Below are 20,365 nucleotides of genomic sequence, written 5' to 3'. Positions count from 1 at the left end.
AAAGTCTGCAGAAATTCAGCGACGTTTGGTGACTGGTACCAGGGAATCAATGCATCCATTAGGGATGCCATATTTCACCTTTTTAAAATGAAGCAAGAAGTGAATGATCAAGTATCTATGGCAGAGGCTGTGACAAAACACACCGCTGTAATAAACATGTATTTTAGGGTGCCTCTGATATCCTCTGTGTTATTTAAAGCTGGTTCATCACTGATAAACATTAGGAAGAAAGCATCCTGATTTCCAAGGAGGTCATGCTGTGCGGCCACCCCACATGAGGCAGAACAAGCGGCACCTACAGACAAGGATTAAAATGACACTGGGGGACAAAGACTTTGCATTTCATTGAAATCTTCTCAGCTTTGGGCAAAAGCTAGGAAAACATAGCAGCTCAGATCACAATCTCATTCTCATACTTGGGTCACAGCTTCCACCTTAACCAGCCATGCTAGAGCTCCACACAAAATAGGGCAGCAGAGGGATGTAGCTCTTGAGGAAATAAAATCCAAAAGCATTCTGTCATTTTTTTTTTTTAAATCACTCTATTAGTCCAATAAGGTAAGAATTAACAGCCTGAATCTCATTATATTCTCTGAAAAAAAAAAATCTCATCTGTAGGTTGCAGATCTGGTTTCTTTGGAGATCAAGCAGCAAAAATAGATACTCACAAGACTGGCAGTAAAATGATTTCAGAGCTTCAGTGGGCACAAATTAAAACTAAGCATATTCAATTCAGACTAGCACAAGGTATTTGCTTTTCCTTTTCTGTTCAGCACAACTTGTACTTCCACGCATCCTCCCTTGGCTTTAGAAGGACTATTTTTACACCCAGAATAAGAGGTGAGGGGTGAGATTCCCCCTTCTTTTCATTGGCAGGCATGATTTTTCATTAGGATAGAGCACTGCTAAGAGAAAGAAATTCTGGTCCATCCTCAAAAAGGAAAGATTAAAAGAAATGGGCCTCGAGCACAGCTCAGGCCGTCTGCACCGTTCCAGGTCAAGCATCCTCAGATGGTTTAAGCAATTAGATGACAGAGATTGCAGCAGAAGAGTATTAAACATCTCAAAGATAATTCCACATCCTGAGGAGAAAGATCATGGAGAGAAAGAGAAGCTCTTTTAAGCCGGGTCTGCAAAACTGCTTCTTCGACATCTGTTCATGCATTTACTGCCGGGCAGCCCACAAAGCATTTGCCCTAATTGCAGGCAGCGGATAATCGCGCTTATCCTGAAATGGGATGCCAAATGCAATATGAGAAAAATCTTCCGCCTCGTATATTCATTTTCTTTGAAATCTGCTATAAATCTAAAGCCTCCCCTAGGATATTTTGGGGTTGAACATTCCTAAGGTGATTCTTCTAATTGTTCAAGGGCTATTAGCTTCGGTTGCAGGGTTATTCCCAGAGAAAGTCATCAGACCCTCTCACCTTTTACTTTCCACCGTGTGCCGACCTGTCTCTCTCAATTTTCCTTTTCCACACTCGAGGGGAAGCAAAGGCACCTTTTCCCCACAAAACGTAAGGCAATCTCCACGTCTCAGTATAGAAAACCATCAATTCCACTTGACACAGGAGATGAAATACAGACATCCCCCCAATAACTGCCATACGCATGGGTTTTAAACCTCTTCCTTCAAAAAGAATATTTGCAGCATATTTTAGATACTTCCTTTGCTGGTATAAAGATAGCATCAGTAACAGAAAAAGACGATTTTCCATTTAACAAATCTGCATTGAAGGATTGATTATAAACATTATCCTTAAGTTTCTAGAAGCTTTTTTTTTTCAATTACTACAACTTTTAAATTAGAGAGCAACCAAATAGCTTCCATAAGCTTGAAACGATTTCTAGACCTTGTTTTCTATCTCCAAATGTCCCAGGAGAAGGGCTCGTTACAGCAAGCAAGGCCATCGTAACCTTCACCTGTTTCCGCAGGGGACTCTTCATTTGATTCAAGCCCTATAGACAAATTATTTCCACAAGCAGACCACAGTTTCCAAAATATTGCTGCAAGTCTAAATGTTCTATCAGGTATATTGAACATCAGTGTAGAGCGATGAGAAACATGAACACACGGTTGGTTTTGCTAAGACCATAAGTCCACCCAAAACCAAGCAAGGACCACTGTGCATCCCTCCATCAAAGTGTATTTCCTCACAGTCGGGAGCAGACACAGAGCAGGACCTGTATTTAAGATAAAAAACACCACTAACCTGGTGTCCCTGTCCTTGAAAGGGGACAGGACACAGCCAAGGTCAGGAAAGGAACTGAAATGTGATGCTGATTGTAGTGGAACAGGCTCAGATAACACAGCTGGTTTCATTTCTACCTTTTATTTACATGAAGGACAACTGAGACGGGAACTGCAGGCACTCCACGATATCCAGATCTAAATGAGTTTCCACAAGCACATCATCACCTAGAAAATATGCCGCATTGTCCCCAATACTACAACACAATTTACAAGAATCAAACGTAATTCCTAAAAGGAGAAACTATAATTTTGCCACTTCAAAATACAATGTAAGATCACAAACCTTTCCCTAAAAACCACCAGACCTCACTGTAAAATCATTTTCCAAGATCCTACCTAAAAAAGTTACACAATTCACTTTTCTGAAATGATTAAATTTTTTCTTCGGATTCAGCAACATTGTAAATATTTCGGCTGGTCCGTCTTTTCCATACTCAAAGGATTTGTTTCAAAATGCTCATCCGTCCAACTAACCCAACATACCTTGAAGTTTCATGAGAATCATTTTACGTAAAGCAGAAGTTTGGTGAGGAGCACCGTAAACCATTTTAACTGAATGCTTTCAGATTACTACGAATTATTCAGCTGGCACAAAGCCAGCACTGCTCTCCACATCAGCAAAAGAGGTTGAGTAAATCCAATAACGAGTATTTAAAAAGACAAGTCAACAAAATTAGTTCAATTTTCTTGCTGGAGGCAAAGTGAGGTCATTACAAAACTGGGAGGAAGGACGAAGAGGTTTTTTTTAAAAAAAAAAAAAAAAAAAAAATCAAAATATTTAACCTATAGGTTTTTGCAATTACTTGCACTCCATTTCACTGTCAGAATTAGAAATATTAGGACACAAGGGGCAGCTGCCTGGGGCTGTCGCGTACAAGAAGCCATCGTTTCTCTGCCATCGCCCCCAGCGATACTGGCCCCATCCCGGAGCAGATGTCACCTCTCAGCTCCCATCAGGAACATGAAGAGACAGCGCTTGGTCGATGCGCTGAGAGCTCCCGAGGTCGGCTGCCGGCACTGACACGGTGTGTCACTCCTGCAAATTTAACAATACGCTACGGAAAAATTTAAATGCACTAAAAAGGAAATTATGAGATGCAGTGATCTCACACAGAAAGGGGCTTAGGACTCATCTTAGTTGATGGGATAAAAGCCAAGTTGTTGCTAATCAACGCACATTGTTGGGAGAGGACTGATGTCTGTATTTCTTTGCTACCGCTGACATTTACACGCTGGCTATATTTTTTTGAGAGAGACAAAATGATATGAAAAGTTCTTCTCTCCGTTCATAACAGTCCCATCCCTGCATTGCCCCTAAAAAATGATATCCCCGACATACCACGTCCACCTATATTGTGTGCACGGGAATCACAGACCACGATTCAGATGAGAAAGGTGAGATTTAGCTGACTTTTCAGGACACAAAACTTCTTTCCTGTCTTTCCATCCACAGCCCAAAAGTCACTTTATACAGAAAAATGCATGTTAACCAGTTTAGGATTATTACCCTTATCTACACCTTGGCTGCACGCAGAAAGTAATCTAAAGATTCCCAGACATTTAAGGGCATTGAGGTTTTTTAAGCTGTTAGTATTTGGGAAACCCATTTGTTGTACTCTCGGCCATACTCATCGAGTTTACATTCAAGCCTCATTGATTTTCCACTTTCCTCAAGTCTTTCTAATCAAGTCTGCAGTGAAACTCATCTTCAATTGGACTTAAACCATCATCATTGACTTAAACCACCAGCCTTTAAAGAGAAATCAGGTTTGAAAGATGACTTTTAAAAGAATAAGGGCTTTGCTGGTGTTGTTTTTTAAACATGTTTCTCTGAAACAGAGGTTTGGGTGTTTGTTTTTTTTTTAATTAAGAGTGAAACGTGAGAGCATGTTAACTTCAAAAATAAGGATTTAAATTTATTAGATGCTGATAGAAACAGTAATAAGCTGCAGGAAGATGACAACACTCCCAGATACTTTGGGACATTCAGTTTTGTTTTCTTCTATCCTCACTTTGCTCTTCTCCTTTCAGCTTCTGCTTCGCCAGCTGCTTGTTCAGATTTCATACATAATATACACATAAAATCAGTGTAAATTTGAGGGGCTTTTCCATTCTACTCCATAACCTGCTGTTTTGTGACTCCCCCCCTCAAAAGTTACCCCAAGTTTTTGACAGGAAGGTATAATACCTCCCACACCTCCACCTTCCATAAGTTCAGAATTTATATTAAAGAACAATAATATCTACAAAAGAGGTACAAATAAGTCCGCTGTGGGAAGGTAAGTGTTCTGTCTGCACTGTTTAGTCAAGCCAAAATTCAACTGAGCAAATACCAACTTCTCTAAACAACAACACCACAAAAGTGTACTGGCATTCTGGTTTGAATCCTATCAGGTTGCAATGATCATTTAAAATGATCAATGATAAATGATCATTTTAAAATTAACCACTATACTTGTTTAAAGAAAGAAAGTTTCAAAGTATTTAGTACCATCCAGATGCTGTTAAGTGTCAGCTTCAGTATGTTACTCCGGTGATTCAGGGAAATTAGTGAAGCCTCAGCAGCAGCTTGTAATTGTAGCAGAGTTTATTTGTTAGGCATTGATCAAAATTTCTTAGATAGGAAAAAAAATATCATATCCTTCCCAAAAGAGATTGAGTTTTCTCCCAGTACATAATTCAGTATTATAATTTACATTTACTATTAGCATTTTAGGAAGATAAGATCCTGCTATGCCCTGATCATTTAAGCTCATTGCAACACTTCCAGCTACTGCGTAACTCCTACCTTCTTCAATAATTAATGTTATAGAAAGGTTTAGAAGTTGCTTTTCAATGAAACCTCCTATTAGCGAGCTGGGGGGGTTAAATAAGTCTAATAAACACTTCCAAAAACTACATGATCTCCTTGCCCTCATGTTGAAGGTGTTGTCCTTCCTGGCTCATCTAAAAGACAACAGGACCTTCAGAAAACACAAGTCATCTCAGAGCTTCTCTGAGAACACATATGCCTACCCCTGTTACCTGAAAAACAGAGTACATATCAGCATCATATGGTAAAGTAAAATATACGAGCATAACTATCCCTCCAAAACGTCTTTGAGAGCATATGGTATGGAAATGAAACTGATTTCAATCTATTAACTTGGCTATGTGATGAGATCAACAGAAGGGAGCGTGAAAAAAACGTTTAAAAATATATTCAGTGTAGAATCACAAAACTAAAGCACATTCATCATGCAGATAATGTAATGACACTCGGAAATGAGCTAAGTAAATCCAAGATTGAAGTTTCATTCTCTGAAATACATCTGTTTGGCTCGTATCAGCCTGAACCTCATCATTTAGCCACGCTGGTTTTCATCTCAGACGCAAAAGATGCAGGAACATAAATCGAAAAGGCTTCTTCCACAAGCAGACACGAAAAACACACTTCTAATTTGTTTTTATAAATCAAGAATCTGGATCCCAGCAGGTCCTTACCACAGTCCACCATGCAATGGATGACATGTCCTTTCAGGCTGGCCCTTGCTAGTTTGCCAGGTTTTGGGCTTTTTGGGGGGTAAAAGAGTGTCAGTCTTCACTGGAGAAAGTTAAACCAGCTGGTTTTTCACTGGAGCAGATGAGAAGTACTGGATGAAGCCAACTAAATCAAGGGGGACAGCAAGTTCCTGCAGAAGAGGTCACATCCTCCTCCACGCGCCTCCCTGGGATTATCTGGCGCTTGCCTTCTGTGACCGGAGATGAGGAAAGACCAACTTAAGGTGAGACCACAATGGACCCATTCAATTAGTCAACTGAAAAGATTTCTAGGGATGGCAAGTATTTCTTTACACTTTATGTGCCAACAACTGTCCAAAACTCTGGGTGAACATGTCCCTTGGGACTCAGGTCCTTTGACTTTGGATCAGACAGGTGGAAAAAGGGCTGACTTCCTCCAAATAAGTCAAGCGGAGGCCCATCACACCCACCACCAGAAATCCCATTAGGTTGAGAGGTCTACAAAGAAGATTTGGGGAAATTTCCAAAGAAAATCATGCATCAGCTTGTCTGTCTTCTCCACACCTAAGGCCTCTGGTCATCTGCTCAGTTTTAAGGTGGATGACACAGGCAGATGATGACTAGACCAAGACCAACCAGAAGATGTTAGGAACTTTTAGTCCCATGAGTTCTGCTGGCAAGTGTGTGCAAGAGCACAAATGAGAGGAAACCCAAGAAAAACCGGGACACACGGAAGCTTTCAAAATTAATATATGGATATTTTATGATCCATTCAAATTGCATTTTGAATTACCTTCCCCGAAATTACCTAAGTTGTTGACTACTTTGCATATCAAGCAATTTGTCTCCAATGAGCTGAGCTGGTTACCGATTTTGCCAAACTACAGGGTCTGCTACATCACACTCCCATCTCTTTTGGTACCTCATCTCCCTGAGGTTTTGCAGTTTCCTTTACTCTGCACCACAACCAGAACAAACCAAAGCACCATTAAACACCAACACAAAGAATGACTAAATCAGATCAATATTTAAGCCACTAAATGGTGGCACTCGGGCATCTGAAATGGGAGAAATAAGAAGCGGAGATGGTTAGCTAATGAGTTTACATGGAAATATGATCAAGTGGGAATAGTTTGCTCGATCTCCCACAACATGATGAAGAACCTGAGTGTTTTTCAGGCGCACCTTGAGCACGGCCATCTCATGGACTGGCTTGCTGTGCTTTGCAAGATTTAACAACAATGGGGGGCTCTCCAAGGGGTCTCCTGATGTTATTTTGCAAAGGATTCCCCCGTAACATAAAGTGCAATGAGACGAAACCTCCTCTGTCTGCAACACCTGCCACCTCTAGTTCTACCTCTTTCACCAGCTGCAGGATCACCTCTGCAAGCAATTTTTCATCCCCGCTTTCCTCCTAAAAAAAGCCACAAAACCCACATCACAACCACCAGCACTCTGGATGCTCAGCCTCCTGGATCCCTCTGCTCCGGAGCGGGATGGACGAGTGGTTTTATTTGCAATGGCAACAATCTGCTTCTGGCCGCCGTCACCACCCTCCTCCTCCTCGGCAGGACCGTGTAGGCGTCCAGGGAACAGGCTGCACATATTTCAGCCACGGGGCTGGAAGCCTTGGGCTGATGCAGGAGCTGCCCACAACACCGGATTCTTTATGCATTTTCTGCGTGCACACCGTAGGCAGCACCAGAAATACTGCTCGCGTGGAAAAATGGGAAAATATTTTATTTCTGTGACAGGAAAGAAGCCACGTAGCTAAATCTGGCTTTGTCTGGAGGCAGGAGTGCCCGCTGTCTGCAACAGGGGCAATTCAGGAATGCTGATAAGTGTGTTTTCTGTGCATAAATAACCTACGTTCAAGCTCAACCGCTTTATCTCAGCAAAGGATAAAGCCCTTGGTGGCAAAGCCCTAATATTTGTCTACTCACTTATCAAGAAGGAGCCTTATTACAAAGGCTAATTCAAGCAGAGATTAGATTTCACGTATGAAGGAACGGACAATGGCATCTGATATTATTCAAACGCCAGTAAATAAGATTAATGCAAGTGCTGCTGCTGCAGGTTTTTACCTTGAGAATGCTTTAAACAAACAGAAAAACCCACCCTGGTACCTCCAAACTAATCTTCCTGAACACTTCATCATATTTCTTCGCATAGACATCACCTCACTTCTCTCGGCCAACAGCAGCTACAAATAGTCTGCAGGAAGCCACTAATTTCCTGAAAAGAGGGTTAACTGAGAATCATAGGAAACAGAGAAAATTAAAGCTCGGTATAACATTTGGACTAGGCTAAGCATACTGTATAAGGGGAAAAAAAACAACTTTCGCAGCACTGAGGATTATCAGAAGTCTACACCCATGCAAAATTAAAGACTTTAACAGTTCGATTTAACACAAACCTAATGAAGAATTACCTTCTTGAGCACACTTGCCTACAGAAAGCCACTTCCCACACTTGGGTAGAGTCTTCACATGTAACTACCTAGAGGTGACCATCTAAAATCTGAACTAGAAATAAAGCCAACTGAGTTGTAAGATACACCAAGCATCTCACAAATCACAATACCTCACAATTAAGTGCAATTAAGTCCTAAAGGACACATGGAAAATCAACTTGGCAATGTGAAACTTTGATGACTTTGAAAAAAAAGAAAAGGGTAGGAATCTTTGTTTTAAAACAACCTAAAATTGTCACAAAACCTTGAGAAACAAAGAGAGGTGGGAATGCACAGAGCCATGCAACAACATGAGCTGGAAAAAATAAGAAGTGCTTAAATATTCTATATCATAGAGGCCCTCCAAAACTCCAGGGATTGCACAATCTAGATGCAGAATAAGGAGGTGATGTGAAAACCATACCAGCTCTGTGCTGCGGACACTGTCACGCACATGAAATAATCAAGAAGCGGGTGAAGGAATGGAACATGCATGCAATGTGGCACCAAAAGCAGAACCAGAGCAATATGTTATATAAAATGTCCCTAAATCCAACAGAGGCAGACAGAAAATAAGATGTAAAAAGGCAAAACTCCCTTCTCCGGCACTTAGCTGGTGGAAAGACAATCTTACCCTGCCCCAACCTGCCCGGACACTGCAGCAAAAATCATTACTTTTATATGACCGCATTGCTCTTCTCTTGCATCCCAACACATCCTTACTGAATTAGCTTTACAATTTTTTATCTGTACCTCTAAGGCTCTTCCTCGTGTACAACTTTAGATCACTATCAAGTGGTTGACTCCTGTGCCAGCTCAGGATGCCAGTCTCCATTTCCAACCCATTAAAGAAAAAACCCACCGCTTTTCTGATTTTCCAAGACTCTCCCGTCACACATTTGAAAGTGGCAGCCTCTAAATATTTATACATCATATTCTCTCAAGCTTTTCTCTCTCTTACACAACACATACAAAACAGAAATACCCCATAGGTCTGCCAAGACCCCACACTAACCTATAGATTTTGTCACCCTCCTTGGTAGACCCTAAGGATCCATCTCAAATGAGTTGTTTGTAACTTCTGCAGGAGACCCGGGGCTGTAACTAGAGGAACACAGACAACACAATGAACAAGTAGAATAAGCCTAAAAATACCATATAATACTGTAAACCATTTTTAAAGTAATATTTGAAACCTATAAAACACTGACAATGCGTTTCAGTTGGAAAAAATCCCTAAAAACAGGAGTAGAGCTCCCAACGTGGAGGTTCTTGCATCAAGTCACTGGGTGACATGTCCTGCAGATCGATGTCTTCTCCTCGGTCCAGCTCTGCTGGTGGCTCCATCCTGAACTCCTCCTGGTGGAACTGCTCCCACTCTTTACTCTGAATAAATAAGCTTATGGAAAAAAATTACTCTTTCCACGGTTTAAAGCTAATTTGATTTAACCAAAAATGAGGGAGAAGCATTTATACTGTTAGTTTTACCAGGAGAAAGGAGGAAATGAGGGTAAGAATCTCTGCTGGCATTACAGCCCTGAGCAAAGCACACCTCTACCTGTGCCCTCAGAAAAAATTAAATGAAAAATTCTGTACCTAGCCTAAGAATTTCCTAAGTGACACACTAAAAACCCTACATATTAGCTCAACAAAAGAAATGAAAAAGTGAAAACACTGTCCTGCCAATTGTATCGTTGATCTCAAAGGGCCTTTTCCAGCCCGCTCCCAGCTGGGCAAGACACTCGGGACAAGCACGTGGCTGCTCAAAGCAGCAAGAAGAAACCCTTCTCATCCTCAGGATGAATCAAGCGAATTTATCAGGAATTCCCTTAAGATTTAGGCACACCTCACTGATATCCCAGGACCAGAAAAACAGCCTTTGCTCAAGGAAGGTCCTGGTTGAGCTCCGGTTTGAAAGCTCCTTTGATGCCCTGCCAGAAGCGGCCTCCAGCGAGGAAGCCCGGGCTGAGTCACACCACCGGCACAAGGAAGTTGCCAATCTGGATTGAAAAGCACAAATGAAACTTGTGGGTTTTGTTTGCTCGGTTTTTTATTTTCACCCTGCTCTGCCACCTCCATTTCTGCGCAGCAGTTGTCAGGAATTGCACACTGCCAGGCAGGCGGGCTGGCAAAGCAGCAAAAATACACGGCAGAAAGGGGGATGGTCTGTCAACCGGGGCTTTTTTCCTAAAAGAAGAAAAACCGAGACAAGTGGGTGTTAAGGGATTGAAAGGATCATCTGGTAAGAGCACCGTAAAAGCGCTTTTTTTTAACTGACTTGCATGAATTCCAGTTGGCATAGGGGTTTATTGCTTTCCACACCTGCGGAGCTACAAGCCAGGAGCTCGTACTGCTTCTGCATCACCTCTTTAAATACCGTGTCCTCCAGTTTGAGTTAGTTCACGCATAAATCCAGGAAAAAAAAAAACACAACTTTTAAACCCATAAGACAGCCCCAAGAAAAAGAAGTTCAGCCCCGGTTTGCTCCCCAACTAGGGATAAAACACATCCAAAGTAGACTCATTTTGTATTTTCATAAGATAAAGGGGGTAAAAGTAGTTTTTTTATGAAAGTATAACATCTTGAGTGTGAAAATTACCGCACAATTCCTTTTTCACAGAAAATCCATTTTATTAATGGTTGGATGGAAGGCATTTCTTTGCTTCATTCATTATCACAACCTATTGCTATTCAAAAACATACTGAAGAAGAAAAATAGTAGTAATATCCCCTCTGTCTTTTCAGTTCCCTTCGGCAATTCTGGTAATGAATCTTCTAATTCAGCATGTTTCTTTACTTAAACTGAAACTGCAAAACATCTGCTGCAGCTGCCGACCTCGCTCCACACCAGAGTATTTGAAATCTCACTCTATGCCTATTTTATTTTAATCTATCCAGCCCAACCACTAATTTAAAGGAAACTGTGCTGGATGCTCTAATTGACCCCGTTCTCTTCCTTCCCCAGTTTGTCTCTATAATTAGCCCAGCCTAGCGAAGGGAATCAGAAACAAGACCTTCCCGAGCCCCACCCTGCAGACCACAGCAACTGCCTCGTATTGTTTTTGCCCAGCAAAAATCAACACATGCTGCAGCATTAACTGCTTCAGGGCAAAAATGAAATTTAAAACCAGAAATAAAGCAAGAGCAAATGCGTATTCACCCTTTCTAGGCATGTTATAGTGAATGATCCAGTTAATCCAAAGGAAAATTTCACCTGCAACACTAATCCGTTGGTTATACTTTGTAACATGAGCAAAATACTAATTTTCCTCAAAATAATACACAGTTGCACAGCAGCCACGCTAAATGGAGTTACATAGGATTGCGGTGTATCTGGGAGCACACACACAAACCACAGAGAATAATTCAGTTCTGCACTAAGGCACCAGAAGGACCCACACCTTGTTCCTTGAGAAATTAGAAAGCACGCAGAGAATGAGGAAAGGAAATGGATTTAAAAAAAAATAGTCTTATCAGCAAACAAATGCCACCAAAGAAAGTTTGCTTCCCTACTTGCCCCTACAATAGGTGACGATTCTTACCAGGTGACCAGAGTTGTGGTTATTTTTAGGTACCTGGGGGAAAAAAGAAAACAAACCGAACAAAACTAAAACCAGCAACAAAAGAAAAAGCAAAACATAAAACCAGTTTAGGATTAGCAGAGCTGCTGAGCAGCAGTGGGTGCAGAACGAAGCAGCGACACCAGCAAAACCACGGGGTGATCTCAAACACTGCAGGTGGCACCTGGCCTGACCTGTGCTCTCCACGCCACCGCGGCACCTCTGTCTTGGTCTTCACATAAGGATGATCATACAGCCTAACAACGATGCAAAACTAAACCAGAGGAAATCTGGTTTGTTAGTTTGGAGCTTCATTTCCTTCCGTTGTGCTTCTCCCATCTCTAAAGCTCCAAGAGCACCCACCTCAAGAGGTGGTTCCTGGAGAAGGTGCACACCAGGAGAAGCAACACAAGGTCTACAAAGCACAATACTGGTGGGCACCAAGTCCCTAACTCACTATTTTTTGCACAACTTTCACACCTGACTTTGCAGCTTTACACTTATTTTGCACCGCATGAGGCTTTTTTGTTGCATCAAGTTTAGAAACCAAAACGCTTGCATTTTTTGATGATTAATTAGCATTACTAGTTGAGACTGAACTTCTCTTCAAATCCATTAGCATCTGATGATATTTGCTAAATATTATCCCAGTGTTTCAGAGCTACAGCTCCCCAAAGCACACAAATACACATACTTCCATAACAATCAGGAATTTCAACATTTATACATTTAGAACACTAAATTGCAGCTGGCAGAAGTCTCGCTAATAATGGCAGCATCTGAACCTGTAATGATCCTTCACCTAAGGAAAATTGTTCAAGTTTTTTGAATACTTGTCCCCTCCACTCCCTGAAGAGCATACCTGAAAGAAAAGTATGTTGATTACGCTCCCAGAAAATCTGAACAGCAGAAAAGAAAGTTGATCTGGTCCTACAAAATATCCCACCTTTGTCAGTGCAGAGGATGGTCCAGGTAAGAATAACTTATAAAATAGCACAGAAAAACTGCACCTAAAGCATCTTAAATCCATGTCTGCAGGTTCAAGTTTTTTTCTTTCCTTGAAAGAAGAGGTATTCTCTCAAGGATTTTATTTTTACTAAAAATAAACATGACATGAGAGAGAAGAATGCAATCTCACACACACACAGCCCGAATCACAAATATCAGCACTGAACTACTTTTAAAATGAGTTTTTAAATGAGTTTTTCGTGCGATTGAAAATGGTTCGTATTTAGCACTGCGGATCTCGCGCCCGGGCCATTCGCTAGGCTATAACAACTGCATAGAACTTCTCATTCAGCTTTTACTGCTCAAGTTTCACACCTTCTCACGCAGAACAAAAACGAAAGCAGTGTTCTAGCAGGACAGCTGCACCACGGAGAAGCGAACCAGAGGAGGAAACCCCTTATGTCACTGAAAATCCAGGCAGCAAATGCTGTGGATGACATTCTCACCTTCCTTCAACAAGAACAAAATACAAGAAAACATTAGGGAAGGGTTTGTTGGTTTGGGGTTCCACCCCCCCCGCTTCTTTCAGTTTTCAGAACACATTTATTTCCAGCAAAGACTTTTAGGTGGAAGGATGAATTCTCAATACCACAGACACGGACTTTGGTGCTCACTTTTTTCTCTGTTTCATTATCCTTACTCCATTTGCTGGAGGTCCCTTCTTTGTATATATATATATATATATATGTATTTATTTTCCCCTAATATTTCTTGTATTGCTCCCTGCAGCCTGATCACAACGGCTATTCAGTATTTAAATCACATGGATCTAGGGAAAGGAATAAAACCAGAACATATAGTAGAGTTGAGCTCAAAACCAATACATTTGAAGGCAGGCCTGCAGTTCCCCTCCTGTAATTAAAAAAAGGATTTGGGTGTGAAACAATGCACTTGAGTCCAGGTCCCTTCCACAGAGCAGCAGCAAGTGATGGGCAACTGCTGTTCAGTCACTTTCTTAGAGGTACCACTTCAGCCTTGCCAGAAGAAATATTATTGCAGACACTTGTTAATGTTAATTAATTCCTTAATTAAACCACTGCAGATCACAGTGAAATGGATGATGTATTTGAAGAAGTACAAACACGGTTTGAAACAGGGCCTGTGCTTTGACAAGTCAAGGTGTGCTTGAACAAGGTTAGACAGTGAGCAGAAAAGGCAGGATTTTGTTGATAAAATCATACGTGCTTTTGGTTAGTTCATGCTGTTCATAGTTTAGAAATATTCCTAGGATTCCTCGTAACCTGCTGCAGGCACCCAAACCTGACCTCTGCTCTGCATTGTCCTCCTGTCTCCTTGCTCACCTTCCAGGCACAGAGGAGCGCCGCTGGATAAGATTATCCAAGGCGACGGCCGCAGCAGAGGAGCCTGCTCTTCCGACACGAAATGCAAGCACCTGCCTGTTTAGATTATTTCTGCAATGTTCTTGCCGTGAAGGATGAAATGCGCAACGCGTGCCCGTGTTGCTCACCGGGACACGTCACCTTCCTTTGCAAATGAGGTGGCCCAAATCCCGAGCGAGTTGCCTGTCTGTTGCATGTCTGTCCAGCAAAACCTTCCCTCTATGGGGCTGTACCTTTATTTTCTGATGAAAAGAGGCAGAAGAAACAGTGGCTCTGCTTTTAAACGTCTGTCCAAGTCCCTTCTTCAAGCAGGAGTTGTTCAGCTGTCCTTACCACCAAAACTATCCCTCATTTACCGAGCAATCAGTGAACTAAGGAGCAGGGACCAGCTCCCCTGCACTTACATTTCTCAAAGGCACCCCCAGAAGGGTTATTTAATGACATAACCTCCCTCTTCTGAAATCTTAACAAGTTGGTTGACATCATTTTAATCAAGGGCTATGTTTCTAATGATCTACTGCATATGTTTATTTATTTATTTTTGCCTAATGGGACCACATTCCTTAACAATTAAATCATTTACTAATTCCTCCCCGGGGAAGCTTGTCCTATGCACCCAATGAGCATAAATCAACCTAACAGTTCTTCGACAAGTAGTGCAAAAGTGAGAATGTTTTTGACAATTTTATTTCAGTCTGCTTATTTATGTGAAGTGTGAGGAGAGAGTAGACTTACAAAAGTCTTCTAAAATTAATTTAAGTTCATCCCTCAAAACGAACTGTGTAGATGCTGAATACAATACGAGAATTCCTGGCTGTCTGTCAAAAACATTCACGGTCCGGGTTGGTTTTAAAGCTCGGGTTTGTCAAAGATAGATCCATACGGATTAGACACTCCACTTCTGTTAATGCTCAACCGTGATCTGTCATATTCAGGATCATGTACCTTTTGAAAGGTCACGCTTTACAAATAATAGAAGATAGTTGTAAGAATTTTGATTAAAAAACAGCAGTGAGGCTGTCAGATTATCAGTGCTTGGTGGATACAAGCGGAGACTAAACAGGCAGCTGAAAGAGGAGCAACTCTAACACTGGTTCAAGGTCATTTTAGGGTATACTAGAGGCAATTCAAGGTAGAGAGATTCAAATCTGATATTTAAATGCACATATTTTCGCCAGTTTTACATTACTAGAGGTGGTAACCAAAGTTGCAGCATAAGAAAAATCAGCATTCACATAACCAGTATGTTCAGTTGGGTCCTAAACAAACTATCCAAAAGTAAAAATATTGAACAGAAACCCACTATGCACTGAATGCAGTATTTCTGTGCATTATAATTTGTGTATTTTAAAACTCATTTTGTCTCTGCTACCACACACAATAATCAAGTGGAGCAGATCACCGCTGTGCTCCTCATCGGTCCTGAGATATATTTATGGTAACTTCAACGAGTCGTAGGATGGAAACCGAGCTGATGTCTCTAAGAGAAGCTGAGCAGCCAGTTTGAGCCATGGAAGACACTACGGTTGAAAGGGCCTGGTCCAGCCCTCCCCTTGACGCTGGCAACTTTAGACAGGCCTAAACCCACAGCCAGCCTTTTCCTGGGGACTTTGACACCAACGGGGATTTCATAAGCTTCCACTGGGACACAGAGACACTTTAAATACACACCATAACCCAACAGAGAGAGGAAAGACGACCACAGCAGAGCTACGTGCATGTTTTGCTTTAAGTCAGGCATGTAACTGCAAAAAAGCTCAATAATTCAGTAGCTGGACAAGACGAGAGCTTGAACAAGTCTCCCCATGTGCTTATCTCACATCAACAGTGAGAGGATGCGACCAAGCAGACCCTATTGATGTTCCTGGTGGAAAATGGAGAATCATAGCTCAAAGGGTCCAAGCACACCCTAAAAAGTGCTGGTAAGAAAGACAAAAAGAGCCCAAAATCATGACCCATGGCTTTGTTTCACAGCGCCGTTGCCAAGCCATGAATGGCCAAAAGCATATGAGGACCCTACACAAGAAAGAGATGCCTCATACCCCTCCATGCCTAAGAGAAACTGCAATGCAAGATTTTAATGGCAGAAAGAAATCAGGCGAGTAATGACAATCCTTAAATCAACAGGCATTTTTAAATTTCATTTTGCCTAGTAAAATGGCACATGATTGTTTCACCTCCAATGGGTTTCCATCAAAACCGCCGGCCGCTCACCAGCTTTGGGCTGATTATCAGCAAATCGACCCGGGTGAGGACTGTCCCTGTTCCCCTCCCAAGATTAACTTCAGCCAGGTCAGATCCTCTTTCAACAGAAGCCTGCTACTAGATCAGCTTAATCAAATCATGGAAACGCAGCGTAAATTGGCAGTTTAACACGCTCGCGAGTGGGAAGTTGTGCTCCGTGAACAAGGACTGCCATTGATCACGTGTGATCTTGTTCTCCTTGTACACCTTCCACCCAACACAGCCCAAACCGCCCCCCTACCCTCTTCCTCTTGCAACCTGCAAACCACAACTGGAAGAAGACGAACATGAGACCTGTAAAGCCACGAGGAACCCAGCCTGACATCGCAGCCAACTGTGCTCGGACCAGGATTTTGGACAGAGTGACCTCCCAAGGTCCCTTCTGCCCTAAGCGATCCTACAGTCATCCATCAGAGGAAAGCAATCCAAAGAAGAAAAACAAGTAACCTAGAAGCAGCAATACACAACTGGGTAGCATTAAAATCATGGGGTTTTTTTAAAGTGAAAAGTATTTGTGGCAAAGACATACAGCTCTCACTTCACCTATAAGACACCATAGGTACCTGTTACAGGATTTCTGGCCACAGAATAAAAAAAACACTACCATGATGAGTAGTAGAGCTGTAACTCTTGATAATGTTTTAAAAGTGGATACAAAAACGAGTTCCATTCTAAAATCATTGTTCAATATGCTTTCCTTCTGGATTTTGACATTTCCTGAGGTCATACGGTTTGTTGAAGTTTAATCCCCAAGTTACAGAAGCTAAGACATCATTGCAAACACCCAAGCGAGACGTGTATCACACCATGACATCCGACCTGCCAAACACAGCAGCAAGATTTACTATTAAAGAGTCACATAGAGAAAACAAAGACTATTCTATTTCCCTTTTTTCCTGTTATTACCCATTATCTGGCAAGAGTTTCACCTGCTTGGCTTATGCATTCTCAATCCTAAACAGCTGTGCCTTCACACATATACCCAAAGCCTATGGAAAAATTTGGCCTCTGTAAAGAAAAATAAAGTACCATAAAAATAATCTCAATTCTGAAGATCTATAGACATCCTGCCAGCAACATTCCAATAAGAAACCGACGCCTGAGCTTTGTGATAATCCCAGCCATCTCACCTGAATACACAGCGTCATATTTTTGCAGCAGGAAACCCAAAGAATTATCAGCTTCTTCCCAGAGCAGAGAACTACCCAGACACAACCAAAATCTCTGATGATCCTGCTTTTGTCCAAAGGCATGCCAGAGAAAGTCTCGAATTTGCAAACTTAAGCTGTGATCCTTTAAATATTTATGCTCATGTTTACTTTTCAGAGAGGAGAGAAATCCCGTTCACTCAAGAGGAAGTTATGCAAATGCAGGCACGCAGAGCCCAAGCCTGAGAAAATAAGATGCTCTTTTTAACCTCAAGACACAAAAAAGCCCCCAACTTCTAAAGCCAAAACCTGCACCCAGCCCATCTTGGAGAACCAGCCTCCAGGACCAGGCTGGGGGCTCCATCAACTCCGTAACGAACAACAGCGAAACGACCTATGTAAAACCGCTCAGCCTGCCTTCATTCTTCTTGAGTATGTCGCATGCTAGTGGGACCGTGATCCCGATTTATTTATAAACCAGCGGGACGCAGGAATTTCTGAAATCGGAGTTTGACCAGCTGAGACATTCTAAGCGGCTCAGCAACCTTGTTTTCTCCCCCATAAATGTATTTTTAAAGGAATTCTACCCCAAAGCTCCACGGTTCGGAGCGAGAACTAGAATTCGGGAGAAAATTCCCATGCTATGCCTACCCCAAATGGCTTTGGAAGCTCTTGGATCACATTTGCTTGTAATTGTGCTGGACTCGGTATTTAAGGCTTCACAACCATGTGGCTTGCTTGACCCTGAGGCTGTGATGGTGAATCCTGGTCTTCCTCATCAAACCAGTGGAGGGACCAGCACCATCCCTGTGCTCTCAGTACTCCCCCTGTTGACTTGTGGGCGATGCCGAGGAGGGACGTGTGAGCTCGATAAAATCCTTCCAGAAATCAAGCCAAGCCAAATAATTCTATGATCAATATTTCTAGTACAGTCCTATCTCCAAATGAGCTAAATTAAAGTTACGTAGGTAACCTCAGGTTTCATGACCTCACATGCTTCACATTCCCAGAGGTTTTCCCAAAAACATGGTGAATGCTCGCTAAAAATCACCATGAATATCCTAGAGAAAAATAATTTAGGCATAAAAAAACTGAGATGGTTAGATTTTCCTAGCAAAGGATTGCGAAGGTTTGCTAGTCTGGGGTTTAGGTGGCATATATAAGGGCCAGTGTTTGGAAAAGATACTGCAACAGCAGATGTCACGTCAGCCATTTGATACCTTTACATCTTAAAATGCAGCTTCCCCACCTCCCCCCGCAAAAGAAAGAAAAAAAAAGGTAGAAATGTGAACTTTATAAATTGTAACTGGAGCTGAGGAGGCACAGAAGAAATAACTCTGCAAAGCCAAGTCTATATTTTAATACTTGTTTAAAAATAAAGAGAATCAAATCATTCAAACCTTTTTTCAGATGTTTCAGAGGTACCACTGACGAATCATAGGCCTTTTTAATAAAGATGAGACGTCTCCAAAGCCACCCCAATTTACATACCAATGGCAATAAATAAATGAAAATATAAAGTTGCATCATCATTGATAGAACAGGAAACAAAAGCTTACTAGTTGTGTGCCAGGGCTGCTGAATTACCTTCCCTACCATCAGCAGTCAGAGAGACAGCTTCCAAAATTATCTTGGGGATGAAAAAGAATCACAGCCAGGAGTGAGAGCGAAGACTGGGAGAGCCTTCATAAGGGAAAACGCAAAGAAAATCCTCTTACTTTAATCAAAAACGCTTTAGAAAAATTATAAATGCCGCGGAAATTGGTAAGTTTACTCAAAGACATCAGGGAAATTGTGATTATCACACGATTCTGGGATGATGGGCCACAGAGAAAATGCTCTTAATGATAATGCTGCCTCTCCGACCCCAACCAGAGCTTGCTGGTGCCTATGGTTAAGCTCAGCTCAGTAAGGTCGCACTTAAGCATTCACAGCCCATCACCACCGCGTCCGCACAGGTCTCGTCAGGAGAGGCGAGAAGACAACGTTCCCCTGTCACTTCCCCAGGGAAAAGAGCTGGGAAAACGCTCGAGAAACCCAGAAACCCATTTCCCCAACTAATAATCTGTTTACGAAGCAATTTATTAAAGCACTTTGTTATCAATTTAGCAAAATACCATGCTGTTTTCTCTCCCCACGGCAGCACTGTCCTCCTCCCTCTGGCGCTACGTGATTACATTTTTACCCGCCGATGGGCAGGGTACCGCGCTGCAGCGAGGGATGTGAAAGCCGTGATTTCTGCTGAGCTCACGCTCCCGACTTTATTAATCTCAGCTTGATTTCAGGATATGAAAATGTAAGCAGAGGAGGAAGAAGCCTGTCTATAAGAAGAAGGGCAAAAAGACGCCCGGCTCTGAACTTGCAGCAGGTCCTACCCTGAGTCACGCTGGAGGGTTTTTGGTGAGGATAAAGCAAAGGCCATTTTGGCCACATTTAGGAAAATTCCAGAACAAAATATCGACTGTTTTTAACCTTCAGCTGAGCAGTGCTCCCACCACGGTCCGGAGCGACGAGGGAGCAGGTTGAAAAATAGAAATGCGTCGTTCAGACGGGGTGGGAACGGGCAACGTTGCTGGCGATGGGCGGCGTGACGGGCTCCCCGGTGCCGTCGCAGCGGTGCCAGGGCTGTCACCCCACGCGTGGGGGATGTGGGGGTGCTGCCAGCCCGCAACCCCACGGGTGACACTGGAAACACCAACGGAGGGACAAGCTGCCCCCCCCCATCTTTCCCGGGCTGTTTTTTTTCGCGTCTCGCGTGTCCGACCCACCCCGAAATGGGTGCAAACTGCAGCGCGTTGGTGAAAAGCAGCGACCCCGCAGCGTGGGGAAGCCCGAGGACGGAGCCGCCGCGCACCCCG

At 42.5% G+C, this 20,365-nt stretch overlaps 1 protein-coding gene across 8 annotated transcripts in view; it reads right to left on the bottom strand.

The window, feature by feature from the left end:
- MYO9A (myosin IXA) overlaps nt 1-20,365 on the bottom strand; it is a 160,932-nt gene that overhangs the window by 140,155 nt on the left and 412 nt on the right. The gene's annotated exons all lie outside the window — the stretch shown is intronic.

This window comes from Columba livia, chromosome 11 (genome assembly GCF_036013475.1).
Source record: "Columba livia isolate bColLiv1 breed racing homer chromosome 11, bColLiv1.pat.W.v2, whole genome shotgun sequence".
Lineage (NCBI taxonomy): Eukaryota > Metazoa > Chordata > Aves > Columbiformes > Columbidae > Columba > Columba livia.
The sequence above is the reverse complement of the archived record's forward strand: the minus strand, read 5'-3'. Positions and strand labels throughout refer to the sequence as shown.